This window comes from Vanessa cardui, chromosome 5, assembly GCF_905220365.1.
Source record: "Vanessa cardui chromosome 5, ilVanCard2.1, whole genome shotgun sequence".
NCBI lineage: Eukaryota > Metazoa > Arthropoda > Insecta > Lepidoptera > Nymphalidae > Vanessa > Vanessa cardui.
This window is the reverse complement of record NC_061127.1, coordinates 7908429-7929958: the sequence shown is the minus strand read 5'-3', so window position 1 is coordinate 7929958 and position 21530 is coordinate 7908429. Positions and strand designations below refer to the sequence as shown.

At 30.8% G+C, this 21530-nt stretch overlaps 1 protein-coding gene across 1 annotated transcript in view; it reads left to right on the top strand.

The window, feature by feature from the left end:
* Nucleotides 1–6369: 6369 nt before the first annotated feature.
* The window catches only part of LOC124529995 (serine-rich adhesin for platelets-like), a 32544-nt gene continuing 17383 nt past the window's right edge, over nucleotides 6370–21530 (top strand). The window contains exon 1 of the mRNA XM_047103966.1: nucleotides 6370–6598. The gene's annotated coding sequence lies outside the window, so the exon portion shown is untranslated. The remainder of the gene's footprint in view (nucleotides 6599–21530) is intronic.

Genomic DNA, 21530 nt, shown 5'->3' with positions numbered 1-21530 from the left:
ATGTAAAACCTTTACAAACAGTGGGCATGTCCAATTGCTGAGCTGATGTATTTTTTTTTCGTATTGTCGTAATTATTTTTTTGATAATTGCATTTTAATATCATAGACACTAAAAGGTTAAATCGGAGTGTTCGTTATTAGTACTTCAAACATAAATATTGTGGCAGAATCGTAGCGTGTCTCGACGAGGCCCCGTATAAAAAAATGCTTGGGTTCTCTAGGAAGGGTAAAGATTTCTCACAAAAGTAATTGCATTAAATTAAAATTAATATTTATTTTATAATTATCTCTCTATCTGTCATCATCATGATTATCTGTGTGTGTTAATTATATCTGTCTATCATCTGTCATGTGTCTGTACTTATGTGCGTGTGGGGCCCCCGTGGCTTGGGGGCCCCATATAATTGATACGGCTGATACTGCGGTAGCTACGCCCCTGCATTGTGTGTACATAATCTTTTTCTCTATAGAAGAAGGTTATTTGAAGGTATTGCTTATTAAATACATATCGAGCCTACCAAGGATTAAGTGCTCGGAGTTATTGGCAGCAAGAGTCGGACTAGATAACATAGATAATTCTAGGGCTGGATCGTGAGATGCATGGACAAAAACCAAAACATACTCAGTAGGGGGAGAACATAAGCTGCAGCTACTTATTTGAAGTTTGCGCGAGATGCTTAAAATAGGCCAGGTCACTTTAGAACGGGAGTTACAAATGAAATGCAAATATTTTACAAACATTAGGTATAATATTATTTATTTCTTCTTAAATCCAAGTAATATATTAAGTAATGAAAGTTTAACAGGTATGTATTATTAGATTATAAGTAACATTCATCCTATAAGTTGATCTTAAAATTACTGAGTTATAAATAGGTAGGTTATTAATATGCAAGAATTAATATAATTTCTATCTTCATATAAAAAAGAATAAATGAAATAGGTTTTGACAAAATAGGTTCCATGTTATAAATCTATAAATTATTACCATTATAAAATAAAGCAAATACTAGGCGTACTACTGATTGCAAAACTACGAGATAGTTTTTTAATAAAAAAATTTACAATCAGAAAATAGTTTTAAAACAAGAAAATTATAAGTTTAGTAACAAGTCTTAAGCAATTATGTCGTACGACTGGTTCATCTAGTCCTTTAAGTTTCATCACCTTACGTCCTACCATTATTTTTATTTTAATAAATGGGTTCAGTTACTTGATTAACCGTTATTGACGCAGGCTTGATCGTTTAAAAATTTACACTGCGATTTGGCTTGTATAATTTCACACCACAGGTGATGATCACGTAATTAGCAGGGCTGCCTCTTTTTTAAAAACAACTTTTGACGAACAATAAGGACAGATCGTAAATTTTAATAATTTAATAAAGATTTAATTATTGTTGCGATTATAATCATCATTGTAAATTAGAGGAATACATATTGCTTGTTTATAACATTTGTGCTACTTACTGTTATTGCCTTTTTATTGACAATCCTAGAGTCATCAATAGCAACCAAAATAAATAAAAATAAAGAAGGTTCTATAGTGTTTTGTTTTTGCTACATTTGTTTGCTAAGTTGTTAATGTATTCGATAACGTGAAGAATGTGGCAGGCCCCAGCTGGATGCGGGAGGCAAAGATCTTCGTAGACGCTTATTTCCAATTGTGGATTGTGTGTGCAATTAGCGGAATGGTGGTGATGAATTTAAATGACGAATCTGATACGACAACTCTATGTACAGTATCGGAAGAGGCACATAGGACTTGAACTACCTTAATGGTGTCAGCAATGTTGTTAACTATTTGTGATAGTTAAATAAAATAATAATTTGAAGTCTCAAATATTAAAAAGTGATCAAAAAGGCTTATCGAACAATTAAAGAAGAGTAACAAGATATACATATGTACTTTTTAAGGCTTATCACTCGCTTGGGCACAGGTTAAATCGCGAGCGAATGTAACGTGCCCGCTCGGCTTGTTTTATTTACGCAGTGCAGCAAGAGTTTGTTTAATAATATTCTTTTACATTCTTCTATCTTGATCTTCTTTACAGTACTTATAGATAATTAAATGTGATAAATAATGTGATAAATAATTTTCTAAAATATCGAAGTATTTTAATTAATAATAAAATGGAAAATAGTATCATTTAAACTGCAGTTTTTCGAATTAACATGAGAATGCGTCTTGAAAAAAGATTATGAAAGGAGAAATAATAATTTGACTTTTGAGTTTTGTCTAAATCGAATAAGCTATTGAGTTATTATATCATGATAATGTGTCTAATGTGTATATAAATTAAATATTATTGTTAATTAAATTGTAAAAAATATATTTCTGATATGGGTCTATACTATTTATAGGATTATCCTGTTACAGAAACCAATCGGTCACCTCGTTGTCGATAATGTGGGTATTATTGTCGACTCAAGGTTGATCTTTGAATTACTATGTATAGCGCATTCGTGACCCGAAAACCTAATGTTTTGACGGATTGTTCCTGACATGCGTCACGAAAAAAAAACACTCACTTAATGTTAATCCGTAAGATTCTACTAACATAGATTTTGCAAACAATAAATACGCTTTAAAACGTCATTAAATTCGAAAGTGAATACTCGTGGTCGGCTTGCTAGTGAATAACAAAAATTCTTAAACGATTTTCTCGTATTGCGTCGTATTTATTTAGTAAAGTAAAGTAAAGTAACAGCCTGTACATTTTACACTGCTGAGATAAGGCCTCCTCTTCCATTAATGCGGGTTGGTGGAATGCACATGTGGCAGAATTTCGATGAAATTAGACAACACATGCAGGTTTCCTCACGATGTTTTCCTTCACCACCAAGCTCGAGATGAATCATAAACACAAGCACATATATATAGTGGTTCTTGCCTGGGTTTGAACCCGCAATCATCGGTTAAGATGCACGCTTTCTACCCACTGGGCCATCTTAGCTCAGCGTGATTATTTACTATATTTTAAAGCAAAGTTGATGGAGAATAATAGTGAATAAATACTTCATTTATGTATTTGTCATTTTTGTATATGAAAATCAGTTACATTAATAGTATAATTAATGCAGATATTCTCTATAGGATGAATTAAATTATCTCACTTGCAATATTATAAATTTATAATAAATGTATTAACCTATTAAGTTATTGGCGTAATTCGTAAATTCATTTTCATTAAAATCAGTAGTCAATTTCAATTCAAGTCCATTGATATGACATATTTTAATATTTCTATCACATACAAATGATTTAAGTTGTTGTTTAATTTCGTCTTTAATATGTCCTCGTGTTATATTTCCGGTGCTATTATTCGTAATGGTTTAAATTGGTTACGAATATAAATAAACAAACATTTTATTTTATTGAATAGTATTTATTGTTTAGTCTTACAGAATATTCTCGGTGGAATTTACCTTCCAAATGAAATAAAATATTATAATTCAAAAGAACTTGTAAAAGCCAATTTGTAGACATTATATTTCGATGTTTAATTCGTTAATAGACGATAGTTCGGTAACAGGATCGGAACGGATCAAAACAAAATAAGTACTTACATCTTGTACCTACAGTATGTTTAAAACTGATGTTATCACCTGTGTTGTGGGCATCGGTCGTGATGTTTAATTGTAATTAAATATTGTAATCATAATTACAATATGACTATGTATAGGTATGAGTCGAGATAGCCCAGTGGTTAGAACGCGTGCATCTTAACCGATGATTGCGGGTTCAAACCGAGGCAAGCACCGCTGATTCATGTGCTTAATTTGTCTTTATAATTCATCTCATACTCAGCGGTGAAGGAAAACATCGTGAGGAAACCTGCATGTCACACATTTCATAGAAATTCTGCCACATGTGTATTCCACCAACCAGCATTGGAACAGCGCGGTGGAATATGTTCCAAACCTTCTCCTCAAAGGGAGAGGTGGCCTTTAGCCCAGCAGTGAGAATTTACAGGCTGTTGTTGTTGTTGTATGTATATATATCATTCTTATTTACTTGAAATATTTTAATAAACAATTTGAGTGTGTTCAAGTGGCTCCTTAGATTGAATCTAAACGAGATTGAATAAATTCCTCGAATTCCCTTTAAATCGTGATAAATATTTCACTCTTACGTAAAAGACGAACCGCATGGGACAATATCAATTACAAAATTTCAAACATAAGAGTATACGTTTCACAAAAGGTTTAAAGTTACGTTTAAAACTTTTCAACTTGATACTTCAACAATTTGTAACAAGTTTATTTGTTTCATAAACGATTTTCATTAATTCGAAGCCCGATTTTGCAGTTCCATTTATCAAAGATCTTGATAAGACACAAAAGGACTTTTAGAGTAATTTGTTTCACTTATATAGCGCTTCGGAATATGCTTACTTTTTACCAGACAGCTGTATTCGACATTATTAAATTTATAGCCATATTGCCTTGCCTATAACTATGAATGTACGCGTAAATCTGTCAATGCTACTTGCTTCGAACTATCAGATGTATATGTAAATGTATACAAATATACTTTATTCCAATCGTGAGAGGAAAAAAGCCAAATAAAAAATATTAGAGAGCAAATTGACGCTATATCTTTGGTCGAGAGCTTGATTAATTTATGATATTCACTATGGATTTGCAAACAAAACATTGCGTTTTAAACTTCGCCGAAATTTTTATCGGAAATAAACTTAAAGTGGATATATGCAGTTAAGTGTTATATTATGTGTGTTGTATTATAAAGAAAGACCTATTAATCATATACACTTAGTAATGCATAATATAACTGAGTCAGTAGAGAATCGCATGAAATACATAAATTTAAGCTTTTTTGTCACAATGCTTTTTATTGGTATATATAGAAATGTATGTCTGATTTTTTTAGTATATATATATAAATGAACTGTACTTTTCTCAAACTGGTAGTCGATGAAATATTAATAAAATATTCTATTGTTTTAAGTTAGGTACATAAACACAAAAAACGGAAATAAAAACGAAAACTAAAATTGTTCATCTCGATTTTATAGTTTGAAAAATACATCCATTTGCTTTTTTTTTAATTATATTATTTTTATAATAGCTTCTCATTTCTTATACAGTCTGACTTTATAAAATAAATGATATCACTTTTTCATATTCTTTACAAACTGGGCAAGTGGAAACAAATGTTTATTTTTAAATATAAATAATCATCTAAGTACATTTTATATTACAACATTAGTGATTGCATTATAATGAGGTACGATAACAATTTCATAGTAAGAAATTATCACATGGATTTATCTTCAATTCATTCATTGTCTTATAGAATTGATTATAAAGGCTTATTCTATTATTTTAACTCAGCATTATGTGAGATATATAGAAAATGAAACGTAAACATTTATGCTAATCATTGTAATTGAATTGAGGATGTTGTAAATTTGTTCATTTGTAAGAAATAAGATCTTGATTTTTATTTTTTAGTACGATAGAAAAAAAAAAATTATTCATATAAAACCGACTAAAAATGTACAAAAATATTTCGCCAAATTTTATGTTTACTGTAATTATTGATTCGTTTGCTGCTATACAATATTTAAAATTAACAGTTTTATTTGTCCTAACTGTACTGGGCGGCGTACACATTGCTTGGAAAACACAAAAGAAATTACGAATACATATAAAACAAACCAAAATTGATTATTGTAATATCTTTTTTTCAGCACTGACGATCAAACATGGTTTCCGTGAGATGTGAAAAATGAAACACAATTATTCGGTAATAAGATATGTCTCAGCAGTGTATTTTATTGTGTTAATTTAAAAGTCACCGCCGTACGGTAACGGTAATATAATTTTTCCACTGATTGGAAACATCCGAGCATTATAAATTTATGACGGTTATTATTGGTCAAATAAATTTATTAGTTCTTTTTTTAACTAAGACCTTATAATAATGTGGTAATTTAAATTAAATAATTTGGGTAAATATTCGATATTTGAATTCAAACTAAATTACAAAAATTTAATACGTATATTCTACTGATTACAGCATGTTGCATGTGTCCTTAAATTATCTGCATAGTATGATAAAATGATTATATGTATTTCATAACACGTGTTTTTATTATTGTAGCCTTGATATATCTGCTTCTTGCGTCGTATTTAAAAAAAAAAAGTTTTTTTTTCCATAGTGAACAAGTCTTTCATGATCCTCCATAATCACGTCTCGGTTGCATAAAAATGCATCCAGCTAATTGGACATACTGAAACAGGACTATTAATATTCTACTAAGTCACCAGTGTTAAATGTTCGAACGAAGAGTATAAGAGGCGTAGGATCTTGATCGCGCGTCCATACATAGCCAAAGGCCTTGTTCGCAACGCAAGGACGTACACTGTACAGCCCCTAAATCGCCCGCCATTTTCAAAGCAGCACGAGCGCGGGAAAGTTACTTCTGCGCATTGGATTCTTTTTTTAAATGTATTCGAATTAAAAAAGTTTTGCAGATTGATTTATTATATTTTGTCCATTTAAATGAAATACATTTTATGTATTTAATTGTTAAAGTGATAAATTTTATACGGTGGGATTTTTGTGAAGGGTAAGTTTTTTTATTCCTATTATTTTAATAACAGTGTTCATTTATTTATTTAATAATACAGATACTCATTTTTTACCCTAGTTATATGTATATACATTTTAGTATATATTGCGAAATTTAAACTTAGTACAAATACATTTTCCGTAACGAAACTAACTAAAAATTTAAATTTTGGATAAAATTTAGAAAAATAACAAACTTATTCCTTTGAAAAAAAAAAAACGAGTTAATGGTTTTTTATTTTGAAAACTGTAAATACTGTTTATATTTTAGGTATTAAAATATACCTCTACATATGTATACTTCCCTTATTTTTTATCGATTATTTGGTGAACCGAATATTTTACTTGGGTATTCTCATAAATAATCGATATGCAAGCGTTGTTAATTGGCGCAGTGTTTGCGCCTGAAGCTTGTTACTGAGATAAAGCGGTTGTTAACAACTTAGAGGCACATTTTCATTAATGGTTTTCATTCCCAAGTACATTGTAAATTGCTTGGATAATATAAATATAGCCAAAAATGTTAGATTAAATAAATAAGAGTCAGATCGGAATATTTGAGTCATTGTTGTTACCTAAATAAATCAATTTTAATCGTTACCTGGAATTATTTAATAACACTTTTTATTATTATTTTTTTAGTTATTTCGAAAACAATAAAAGCTTATATTAAGTTTTAATCCTGTTTCTTATTTATTCGTTACGCCATGTAATTAAGTCATAGATAAAAAAATATCAACAAAAAGTAATGAGATCATAAATATAAAACAATAATTATAACATTACTGACATCCTTTTGATTTCATTTAAGATTTTAAAGGCAAAAATACAAGTGAATCTTATTTATTTTTTTCATAAAATTCAAGTTTAAATAATCTGTGCAACCATTTGAGTAACGAATAACAAAGTAAAGACCGTTTATTTAATCTATCAACTCTTTAAAATTCTATAGTGAATTTCTGGTGTTCTTTTTTTAAATTTCTTTATACATATTTTTTTGTAGATCTGTAGTTATATATCATTAAGTCAGGCACGAATAACGATTACGTTATGACGTTTGCGGTTAAATGTCTTTGTATATAATTTGGTCATTGACTTCAGAACATACCTTTAGTTTTGACGAGTTCGATCTGAATATTACAATAATAGGTTTAGTTTTTTCGTATAGCGTACTCTGTATCTTATCTTTTGTGTTATAGCTATAATTACAATGAGATGCGAGATTTCGGTTGTAATCGAACTCGTCAATATGTATTAAATTCAATTCACGATCATATTTCATATAATAATATCAAGGTACATTAATGTTTTTTTTTATTTTAACACAACTAAAAATTTTCGATTACTTTTTTTTTTAAATTAAATATTTGAAATAAGAATGTTATAAATTAATTAAATCAGTAAATCTCCGCTGATTCTCAGATAATACTACTAAGATATTTACAAATATGATTACTAAAAGGTAAACGTCTCAGTTAACTTATCTTATTTATATTTTGTACGTAAAGCAAATAATATAATTTAGATATATGTTTATATTACGTAAAACCTCCGAAATGCGTATTTTGTGATATAAAAACCACTAAGCATATAAAATTATCATACATTTGCATCTAATATGTTACTTTATATGCTTGGTAGTTTTTTCAGTTACAGAATAATAGTAAAACGTCTTCTCATTTATTAATATAGTAATTACATCTGCTATCAACGTCTACTATAACCGACCACACCAACTCAATTTTCGTTATACTGATGTTAATAATATTTATGTTCAACCTTTTTTAGGTTAATAATAACTACATAAAAATTGAATTATACATTTGGGCATACGGAAGATGCCATTATATTTATGCAAAACTTTTTTGCAGTGTCTTCAATGTAGAGTTTATTATAATCATTATTTATTTAGATTTCTCGAACGCTGTGATCAATTAAATTGTTATTATAAGTATTTTTTATGACGTAAATACAATAAAAATGATTGCTAAGATAGTTGTGTAAAATTTAAATGTAAAGATTAACAACGATCCAAAATTTGTTATTGCTTACTTTACACTTGAGCCAATTAAGTAGTTCCTTAGAATAACTTAATCCAGAATCAAGATAGTGCACCAACAGAAGCATTTCTAATTAAAATTTAAACTTGGTTTTATTTTAATTATCCGTTACATACCATTCCTTGTTAAAACTAAACGTTGATCCAAGAGAACTCTATTTACATAAAGATCTACGCATGATTGCATTGTCTTTTTTAGTATCGGCTTTTCCTTTAAATGTTGTTTAAGAGGTACTTAGTTAAGCATTGTTGTCTTCTTTTTATAAAAGATGATAGAAAGAGAGAAAGTATATAAAATAAAATTTTAACAAAAATAAGAAAGTTCAAATTTAAATAGCACAAAACGGGTACCGATATATTCCTCCGAAGCAACAAATAATATACCAAGTAAATTAATTACGTAAATCTGAGGTAACAAATATAAAAAAAAAACTAAAATGGCAACCGAATTGATAACCTCCTTCTTTTTTGAAGTCGGTGGACAAGTAAGTCCGTATCAGTTTCAACGAGACGAAAGTGTGCTAATCGTCGAAGAAATTTCTAGTGAGTAGCTTATGTAGTTCGTATTTTTGAATTATTCTTTGGCAAGAATTACGTACGATACAAAATACTCTTTGATATAAACACGATTGTTTCATAGTATAAACAGTTACTGTTTCGTTTTAATTAAATACTGTGGTTTGGTCAAATAACGTTATTATCTATGTAGATTGTAGCTATAATATTTATAAAGATCAGTCCAGTATATTATTATTTAGTTGATATTGACGATCAACTAAAAAAATCCAACTAAAAAGTTCGATATATAATTGTAAAGTAAATTTGGAATTTTTTTTTTTATTCATTAGGAGGTTAATTATTATTATAGTTGAATATCGAAAACTAGGTGAACACTACGCTCTATAGAGTATCTATATACGCTGGATACATTGCATTAAACATCCAATTTGAAAATAGCTTGTTTATGGAATGAAGGAGATTAAAAACAAATGACTAATTTAAATATAATTTCTGTAATAAGTATGAGTGTAGAACGAATCGATTCTTTTTAATTTAATTTTTTAAGCCTATTAAAGGATTGACCATTGATTTAGATCACGACGGACGTCATATTAAAATGACACCCGATGATTTAGGTTTTAAAAAATATATGTATCAAGTCTGCGTGACAAGTTAGTGTAAGATTTAAAGTCTCCGATAACATCTTGGGTTCTCATCAGTGACTTGAACATCATAACGAAAATAAGAGATAAAATTAGAAAATCTTTATGAATTAAAAATAAGTCTGTAGCGATTTATTATTAATTAATTTTAAAAACGTACAGAAGATAACAATATGACAGTAAAGTACACGCAACGCAGAGTTTTTGTTTGCTATATACAGGCATATATCCAAATGCGCTGCATTTTCGGGTATAAGTTTTCTGTATATTTATTTAGTCGTCAAATGCCATAATTTGTAAATATGTCATTAGATCGAATAAGACTTATTTGAGTGCAATCCTTTATCACTGTCTAGATTTTAATACATATATATAAATCATGAAACACGGAATCTTAAGACGAATTATTATTATTGCACTTTGTACAAGAACGAGTTTGTTTTTCAAAGAGTTTGTATAAATAATGTATTACATATTACGACCTATTGGTATAGAGCAGTAACCCTTGTTGCGGGCAACACCACGCAAAGCATCTAGTTATAAAATAAAAACATTTAAACGATACCATCTCAAAAAATACTTATATAAATTTTATAAGAAGTTGGCACGCAACTTTTTTCTCATACGAGTAACGTAACAAGTAACGACTGCAGGTGTAGGTACAGCTCTTCATTTGGACTTTTTTATTCAACTGTGGCTATTTTTAATGTAGCTCCGTAGATTGGAGTATGTAATAAAAGGTATAAGATAAATATTATAGGGCGTCGTCAACGTTGAATACCGACAAACCAGTTCGATTCCCAGTTATAAAGATGCATTGAACTTCAATATCCGGTACCGTCGTGAACAATAGTTGAAGATGATCAGTGAATATGACCTATGTGGTATGAATAGTTGATGCAAGTCCGTTAAATTACCTGTTTGACATTGCGAAGTGTTCTTAATTAATAATATTATGTCTATCAAAGGGAAACCTGATGCCAGTCTATGTATAAATAGGCAAAGGCAAAACAGTTCAGTAACTTTTTCTTATCTGGTTGTCAACCGATTTACATTTATATATATATATGAATGAAAATAGTAGTAGAATAAAAATATTCGGAATATAAATGAATCTCATGCATTTTCCTCTTCGAAAACGAATATTGTCGACTTTCGGCTATTAGGCGAACACAAGCATAGTTATTACGTCGAAATGATGAACAATAGCATCAGGGCCGGATTAACTAGGTCGGTGGCCCCAGGCAATACATAGCTAGATGCACTCAGTTTTTTACTATGTTACGAAGAGACGCCATAACATAGGATTAAAAATGCATTTAAAAATTTTAGTCTACTATCCCAATTTTACTCTGCCTAGGGTTCCTAGCCGATACGATGCCAATTTCCTACACAGATAGTTTTTATTTAACAATGTTGACGACAATGTAATAATAGTTAGAGTTCAGAGAAACTGAATAAAGCAGAAAAATCAAAGTAAAAAAGTCCAGAGTATCTTTTTTGACAGGAAACGGTCCTTGTAGGGTCATCGGAAAAACAGTATTAAAACTTTTAAGCTAAAGATAAGTTAAAATTCGTCTTCATAATTGTACAAATAAAAAAGTCACAATATTGAACTCACAAATCACGCGATCAGTGGGGGCTTGCAAATTGTAATCCAAAGCAAAGGCATAAATTTAAATTCAAAGTGAATATCACTTTTACAAAGTTACTTCATTCAAAACATATTTCGTACTCCCGATTAATTATTCGTAACAATGCACACGTAATTTTTATTCTCATGGTCGTTTTGTCAGAAAATATAATTTATAATAGTTTAGGTGTACCTCTATTCTTTTAAACAAGTCAGTAATAAACAAAAATGCTACCGGAATTATTAACAGCAAAATGTGAATATTCACAAATGAAGTCATCAATTACTATCAAGATTTAAGCACACCAAAGAAATTCTGCATAGCGTCACGTCCAAACGACATTAATTTAAGAAAATCTCAAGAGTTCATTGCTCATACGAATATTACAAAATTATAATAAATGTATAGGATTAATATAACGGTGTATTGATAAATTCAACTGAAGTCCAATGCCTACATTCGACGTATAAATTAATGTGATATCCATATATTTGCCTGAGGTCCGTAAGTATCTGGCATATTTGGCGGCCAGGCCAAGTAGGCCTGATCCAAGTTCAATGCCAAGAATCCGCTACATCTTCTCAAATGACATCAATATCGTTGTTATTCTTAACACGCAGTGGAGCCACAGATTCCGTTCACAAACTGTAAGTAAACAAAACGGGAGATACAGTGCATACTGTCGTAGGAAGAATAGTTGTAAAGGATTTAGATTGAGATGTACATCGCGACGGTTAAACTAGTTTTTTTTAGTGTTTCTAGTGTCTGCTCTGTGGTTTAACTCTGTAATAAGTTTTTACGATTATTACTCATAATTAAACCTTTGTAATTGTGTGCAAATTAAATTCATTATGTGGTATTTTGTTTGCAAAATTAAATATAGAGTTAGGTATATGTATAATACGAGATGGAATCATGACCGTATTGTAGTAGGTTTCACTGTGTATAGTCAAATATATTATGACTACATACATTGATGTTTACTTGTTATTCGATGATTCTCATCCATAAATTAGATTATATAAAATGATTTATTTCTTTCAAATGTAGACACAACAAGGAACTCCTTGTTAAAAGTTGTTTAAAGTTACAGAGAACTTTTTCAAAAAAAAAAAATTACTGTATGAGAATTTAACTCATCTTTTTTATGCGTCACTTATTTTGAGTTATAATATCTTTCTTCGACGTTTCTAAAAACACATAAAATATAAAACATAAAACAAATTCGAAAGTTGGCAATAAATTATTGAGGTCGGTATTGAATATTAGGTTGTACAATCAGAGCATTCTCCGACGTATAGCATTTTGAGTGCCCAAACAAATCATGAACCCCGTCGCGTCCACATAAATAGGCATTTCGCACGCCCACCGCAGGTTCACTGACCTCTTACTTTAATCCCGAAATTATAATTATAAGATTGTTATCGTTATCATGTAAGGATGTTTTGTGTCATGCGAAAAATTGAGTTTTTTTGTCTTCTCCCAATTAGGCACTTTAGGAACAATCGACACCGCTTTTTTTTCGTAATCATGGAATGTTATCTAACAACTTAAACATCTGATAAATTTACGAAACCATTTTAGTACATTTTTTTTTCTATTTTATTAAAAAAAATATTATGAATGACAAATATTGGAATGAAAAGTTACTAGAAACATAATCATATAGTGTATTATTTAATATACATAACATAATAAAATAATATGTATGTGTATTTATTGTTTCCAAAGTTTTAAATTTAAAGTATGTACTCGTACATCGACTTGTAACCTCCTAATTCATATAAGTACGTTACCGTAATATTAAATGCTTTGGGCAAATAATAAAGTGAAAATATTTATTACGTTGTAACCGTTTAGTTTTATTAACTCTTAAATTTAATATTATAAGGGATTTAGTCATAAAAATATATTTCTCAGACGTCTTCTAAAATAACAACATTATAAAAGTCGAAAAAGAGCTTTTAGCACATATTAACTTCCTGTTTTTATTCATAATTCATGGTTACATACTTACTAATACAGGTTTAGGATAATAATATACAGGTTTGGGATAATAAAATACATGTACCAAAAACGATATATATATTTATCACATTTTATCTGTAATTGCGGCAATTTGCTAGAAAAAGTTCCATAAATTTGGTCTAGTATAGTCGAGTCTCTTTTACGATATAAGATGTATGATAGGAAATTGAAATATTTGGTTTGTGGAATAAGTAATTGTACTAAACATTTACATACTAGAAAATAACTATCAACTTTATTATATTGGTGTGTGACAGTAGCTTGATCCTCGCCGAACGTCATATTTTACTTGTGTGGTGTACATAGTGGACAACGGTTGGACATAATTGTGGAAAAGTTCACTTTTACAGTATATGTAATGGAACATATCAAATCAATTTTATTCAAGTAAACTTCACAATAATTAAATACTACCACCGATTCGGAAAGCAACTTCTAGCGAGAAGAAATGGCAAGAAACTCGTATAGTTGCTCTTTTCATATAAACAGATTTACAATGCTGTTATTTACAGTAGTTAGTGTCCTATAATGGAACCCAAATCTAACTCCAGGCGTTTCTTTTTAAAAAGTACTCTTTTAATGAATAATATGTTTTATGTATTAATTTAGTCTTAAAAATAATTTTAAATTTTGAAAATGGTAAATTGATTATATTTATTCATCATACTTATTTATCACAGTTGCAACATAGCTGGAAAATACTCTTGCATTGTTACCACCTTCGATAATAGCTAACAACGAAGATTTTTACTACCATCTCGTGTGGTAATGATTTATACAGTTTTTTTTATGTACTAGGTACGTTATGGTAAGTTGTCACTACCGCTGAAAGACATTTGCTGTGAGAAATATTAACCATTCCTTAAATTATACCAATACCTCGCCAACCTTGGGAGTTAAGATGTTATGCCCCTTGTGCCTGTTAACACTGGGTCAGTCACCCTTCAAACCGGAACAGAACAATACTTTTGCTGTTTAGCGGTAGAATATCGGATGACCTCATGGTACTTACACAGGCAGACTAACACAAATACCTACCATCGAGACTAGATATTTATATACGTAGCTATTTTAAATTTGAATCTATTTAGGTTATGTCTTTAACACTATAAGGGAGACGAAATAGAAGAATGATGATTAATATACAGATGATTTAAAACTAAATGTTATTTGAATAAATTTATTAGATATATACATCCTATATAGTTATTAATAAAGGGGAAAAACTTGTTATAATCGATTATGTATATACAAACGATCTGATTAGATAACGGGACAAGAGTTTCGTTGATTGAATCATAAACATTAGAATCAAGTATTTATATGTATTTAAGTTCCGTTTTAAAATGGCTATTATTTGAAATTAGTGTGAAATTATAGATATGTAATATATTAAATTGAGCCTTGCCTTGCCTCTCGATTAAACTGTTAAAACAAAGTTTAGTTTAAAATTTAAAGAAAGTTCTTTATAATTAAAACACAGTATAAAACTTTATGTGTGGAATAAAATTTTTGATTTGATGTTCCTTTTTATGAGGAATCAGTGACGGGAACATAATAATGGAGGTTCAATTAAATGCCGTAAAACTCATAACATGATATAAAAAAAATCGAATTCGGAGAAAATTACATATTTAGTTTTACGATGTGCATCTGAGATCGTAATTTTCGTATTGAATACATTTTTTCTTTAAGCGAATCCTATAAATTAAAGCATTAAGAGAATTGTTTAATATTAATCCGATTATACGCTAAGTTAAGCCAAACTCAGCTAAGTAAATGTTACAAAATAAATTCTTATTATCTTTCTCCTGTTAATATCTTAACTATTTGTAAGGTTAAGAGAAAAATATAAATAAAACTAACGTAACATGTGCAAATTAATAAAATGTTTATTAAATTTGTTATATTGTTTGTTTATCAACATCGGATTTAAGCGACTATAAAAATTCTTATATGTACAAAGTAGAGCATATGCAAAAGTTTTATATAAAATTACATTATTTACTTAGAATTATTACATCATTTCTTTATTAACATTTCTTTTACAACGCGTGCATATTAATCGATGATCACGGGTTCAAACCCAGTCAGGCACCACTATATATTTATGCGCTTAATTTGTGTTTATAATTCATCTCGTGCTCGGCGGTGAAGAAAACATCGTGAAGAAACCTGCATGTGTCTAATTTCAAAGAAATTCTGCCACACGTGTATTCCATCAACCCGCTTTGGAACAGCGTGGTGGAATATGAGACCTTAAACCAGCAGTGGGAAATTTACAGGCTTTTGTTGTTGTTGTTGTGATATAGCTTAACTAAATAGCATATCATTGCACTTCACCTAGACAAAGGCATTCTTTTGTTTTATGAAAAATGTTCGGCAGGTTATTGTCCGCAGGGGGTTGGTACGCGTACGGGTGTTGGGACTTATTCAGACCCATAATATCTGATTCACGATGCTTACTTCATCGTCGAGCACAATGTGAGTCATAATACATCATAAAGTTTAATTAGTACACATAACAATACGTAGAGATCTTGAATTTGACCAATCGGTTCTATCCACTGGGTTTCGAGTTTGTAAAATGCAAATCATGACGTAATAACTGGCAATGACCTACTCGTAGATTGGATTTATAACAGCGGCGTCATTAAAATGTAACAATGAGAAAGTTAAAGTATTGATAAGGTTTTAGAATCACCGGAAGATCGCGATACACATCTCTCGCCCTGGACCGTAACGTTGCCACACTAGATTGATCTATAATGTTTTAGAATTTAACTTGAAACATTGAATGAATACGGTATAATAATTATCACCTACTTACTCGATTGGCGTATTCCTGTTAATCTATTGTTTAAACAGTGCTAAAACAGTGTGTTTGAATTTAAATTGACTGTTTGTTAAGTGCTAATTTTTAACGCTTGTTTTTTCGATAAATTATAAACTATGAACAAAATGAAAACGGATAACTATTTGTAAACCTTATTACGTGAAATAATTTGTAGTACATTGACCTTTCACAAAAATGTAAATTGACTTAATAAAAAAAATATTTTAATCCGAAATCTACTCTTTAACTCAATCCGTGTGACCAAGAACTTAATTATCAATTAAGGAAAATAATATTTTCAATTTTAAACGCTTACAAGACGATGTATAAATAAATGTTTGCCATTATAACATTTTTGCAATTTTTGTGTTATATTATTTTGCAACGTGTGTATATTTCTAACTAGGGGTTTGATTATTTGACTATATTATAAAAAATATTATGACTATGATATTATTCCTTTGAAACTTATCTATTTTAATATTTTTCTGAAAATTTGAATAGACTATTTATACAAAGAGGTAACTCAAAATAAAGTCGTCAAATAATGAACATAGAACGCAAAGCGAAATTTCCGAATTGTTAACTTACTTTTTGTAATCAACTTATAAGGAAAATGCTAGTACGACACAAATATAAAAGTGTTGATGCTGTTTTACTAAGCGATACTTTGTCCCAACTTTACCAAGAAATTGACAGTACATTGTAATCGAATCGAAAAGAAATCGTAATCTTTCATCGGTGTTACTATTCTACAAACGCTACGATGCAGTTCGGTCAAAGTTGGATCAGATTATAAGCATGCGACGAAAGGCGTTTTTAGGCAAAAATTACACCTTGGGTTATTCGTTACTTAAGATTTAGTAAGGATCCCTAATCTTTTATAGCAATAATACAGCCTACGTTACTCAGGGTAAATGTGGCCTTCCAATGGTGAAAGAAATTTTGAAATCGGCACAGTATTTATTGAGTTTATTCATTCCAAACACAAAAATAAATTTTTGTCCCCTTTAGTCCTTCAGAGTCCAATTGTTCCTCAGTTTTTTTTTATGGTATAGGTTGGCGGACGAGCATATCGGCCACCTGATGGTAAGTGGTCACCATCACCCATAGACAATGACGCTGTAAGAAATATTAACTATTTCTTACATCGTCAATGTGCTACCAACCTTGGGAACTAATATGTTATGTCCCGTGTGCCTGTAGTTACACTGGCTCACTCACCCTCAAACCGTAACACAACAATACTGAGTACTCTTATTTGGTGGTAGAATAACTGATGAGTGGGTGGTACCTACCCAGACGGGCTTGCACAAAGCCCTACCACCAAGTAAAAAAGTCAGTTACAATTAAGATAAGGTTAATTTTTGTAGGGATAGTTTACCATATAATTGGGAACGTATAAAAGTTACTGCGATAAGTCCAAATTTAGCCCTTTTGATGATCGTCGATTTCGTTTATCATGAGACATTGTTTATTATGTTACACGAGATAATATTTATGACATAGCTTTATATTTAATTAAATGCTCGTAAAAGTCTATTTCAATAACGAATGCTATTTTGATTAGATTTTGATGAAATTGCTAAATTATAGCGTAACTAATAGATCGTGGAATTTTTATGCGTTAATATAAAAATATTTAATTGGATTTTAGCTTGAAGCCGTTATTTGATTGAACTTTAATACATTAAATAGTGAATACAGCAGATCTTCGGTCATTCACAGATAGAATATACAAAGTAATAATTAAGTAAGTGAACGATAAGTAGAAATGCAAATAGGATATTCATAATATTATTGTAAAATGCTAAGTGTACGCGTTGGCGGCACGGGAATGTAATAAAAAGTATTTGCTTTGCATCTGGTAATAGCCTCGTTATATTTTTGCATTTTACGCAGACGCAGCAATCATTTATTTATTTATGAGACATTAAAATTGCGTGCGTATGAAAGAAAATATAACTGGTGCAATTTTAAAAAGTACATTTTTATTTAAACGTCATATAATACAGTGACTTTTAAGACATTCCTAATTTGAGATTTATTAAAGCTGTTTTTATTGTGAGACGTAGGGTATAAAGTGTGCGTCACCGGTGTTATATTGCATCTACATTGTATTTTGGTTATAAACATCTTTATAAAATAATTTAAGTAATTAAGGAAAAAAAACATGTAACGAGTGTTACATATATTGTTTATTTTTATTGCCTAAGTAAGCGTCACTTATGAGTTTGTTAGTTTACTGTATTACTAACAACAACAACAACAACAGCCTGTAAATTCCCACTGCTGGGCTAAAGGCCTCCTCTCCCTTTGAGGAGAAGGTTTGGAACATATTCCACCACGCTGTTCAAATGCGGGTTGGTGGAACACATGTGGCAGAATTTCTATGAATGATTTGTCACATGCAGGTATCCTCATGTTTTCCTCCACCGCTGAGCACGAGATGAATTATAAAGACAAAAAATGCACATGAATCAGCGGTGCTTGCCTGGGTTTGAACCCACAATCATCGGTTAAGACGCACGCGTTCTAACCACTGGGCCATCTCGACTCATTAATCATTTGTATTACTTAAGCAACAGTAAAAAAGTGTCTCTCGATAATTCCAAATATATAATATTTGAAGGTAAAAGTGGATCTCTCATACAATGTATTAGTCACTCGGACAATAGGTATTTTCTAATGTTTCAAATAATGTCACTAAGCTATTTTTTTAACACTAGGTCATTGAACTCTGACGTATAACGGCATTCATAAAAAAATACCGTCTAGAAATCGAAATATGCTCAAGCGTTAATTCATACCTAAATGTGATTAGTAAACATTATGAAGTCATCGCGTAATGATTGACACGTTGCATGAAAATCGTGACCAGACAGGAAAATTACGGTATCCTGGTATCGTATACAGGCATGCGGGGTCAAGGTACGGTGGTTGAATTAGTAGGTACAAAACCTAGTAGGTAATGATAGGCTTCATTTCAGATATAAAGTTAAAATGTAGTCTTTCAACTTAAGCGGTTACTTTGGAGTAATGATGACATTTTTTTACTTAAATTTTGTTCGTCTGATTCGATTTTATGCTGATTGATTCCCCTCATATATTTATATAGATCGTATTAGAAAATTTGGAATATTTTAAAGTCTATCTTATCGAACCAATCTATTACTTGATGCAGTTCACAGTTGTTATTAAACATAACAGTAAAAATTTATCCACCGAAACACAATAATCGCTTATCAAACATGCTTCGTGACGTCTAAACTGTTATTTCCAAACAAATAAATTAAAAGATCTTTCTATATCTGTTTTCCTCTACCTTAAACCTTACCTTGCCTGGAAGAGATTGCTGTGTTAGCGATAAGGCCGCCTCTTTTTACATCTTATATATGTGATTTATTTACTGGTGTACACCAAAGAGTATTTTGGTTTGATTTGATTTGATTGAAAAGAATCAAATCGTGTTATATAGCAAGATTTTATATACGGAATTTCGTATCTATGCTGTAAACGGATGAGGAGGTCCTTCGTCTACAGGAAATAGTTGTCGTAATAGCCAATCGTCAAGACATCGAAACTAAACAGCAGCATGTTTTTATATTTCAACTCCCTAGGAAAATAGGAAGTGGTTCGTATTAAAATTGCAAGATTTGATCCAAATAAACTATATCAATATTATAAATGTGAAAATAACTCTGTCTGTCTCTGACTCTTTCACGACCCAACCCCTGGATCGAGTATGATGAAATTTGGTATGAAGCAAACTCGAACTCTAGGGAACGACATAGGCCTACTTTTTTATCTAACACATGACAATCATTCTATTTTGGAAATGCCCATAGTCACCACGCTGGGCAAGCGGGTTGGTGACCGCAGTTTAAGGTCGGATCTTTGACAAATGAGAGAACGCTGCTGCCCATATCTCATATTGGGAAATTCCCATTTCCATTGGGAAAAAATAAAGCCTGCGTCAGAGCTTCGTCTGTTGAGGACCGAACAACGTGGCGCGTTCGGGGGGAGGCATTTGTTCAGCAGTGGACAGCAGTGCGCTGATTGATTGATTGATTGATGACAATCAACACGAAGCCGCGGGCTACTATTAGTAAATTTGTAAAAAAATTGAGTCAATGGAGAAGTATTAGAGTCAAGTCTTGGAAAGTAACCATTCAACGTATATTCTACCACCAAGTAATAACACTCAGTACTTTATTATTAAAAAGGGAAATTAGTTCTTATTGGGCCAAGATTCAATTTGAGTAACTCTGGAATACTGAATGTATTCCAATAAAGTAAAAGTAAAGTAACAGCCTATAAATTTCCCACTACTGGGATAAGGCCCCCCCTCTTCCATTAAGGAGAGGGTTTGGAACAGATTCCACCATGCTGTTCCAATGCGGGTTGGTGGAATGCACATGTGGCAGAATTTCGGTGAAATTAGACACATGCAGGTTTCCTCACGATGTTTTCGTTCACCGCCGAGCACAAGATGAATTATAAATACAAATTAAGCACATATATAGTGGTGCTTGCCTGGGTTTGAACCCGCAAACATCGGTTAAAATGCACGCGTTCTAACCACTGGGCCATCTCAGCTCTAATGTATTCCAGAGTTACTCAAATTGCTACCTAACCATGCTACTCCACTGCCAATGGGTGGCATATGTAAAATTACGTCTGATATCTTTTAGTTTACCTATACCTTTGAAAAGTAGAAACTCTCTAGAACTAGTCCGGGTAAAATAAAACGATTCGTGTTTTCCACTATTATAGTTAACGAAAGCTGATTATTATTACTAGAAGTGCATATTATTATAAAAATTGAAGAGCTTCTGAATAAACACCCTCGTATAATTATAGGGATTATTAATAGTATAGTAGTAGTTTTATCTCTTCGTATGTATTTAGGTACTCAAAGTGATCGAATCATACAAGACAAAATATTTCATGTTAATAATTTACCTTTAAAAGTCTAATAAAGTCGCTTAATAAAAAATATCTGGATTTAATTATTATAATTCCACTTTTTGTTCATATTTGTCTTAATTAAATCTACTAAGAAGAAGATTTTATAGGTGTCATTATTTCGGCTTCCTCGCACACGTTTTTTTTATACACAAAAATAATATACTAAGTAATCGTCATTATTTTGTTTAGCTGAATTTATCACCGTTCTATTATTGCCAATACGATACTACTTTTTTTTT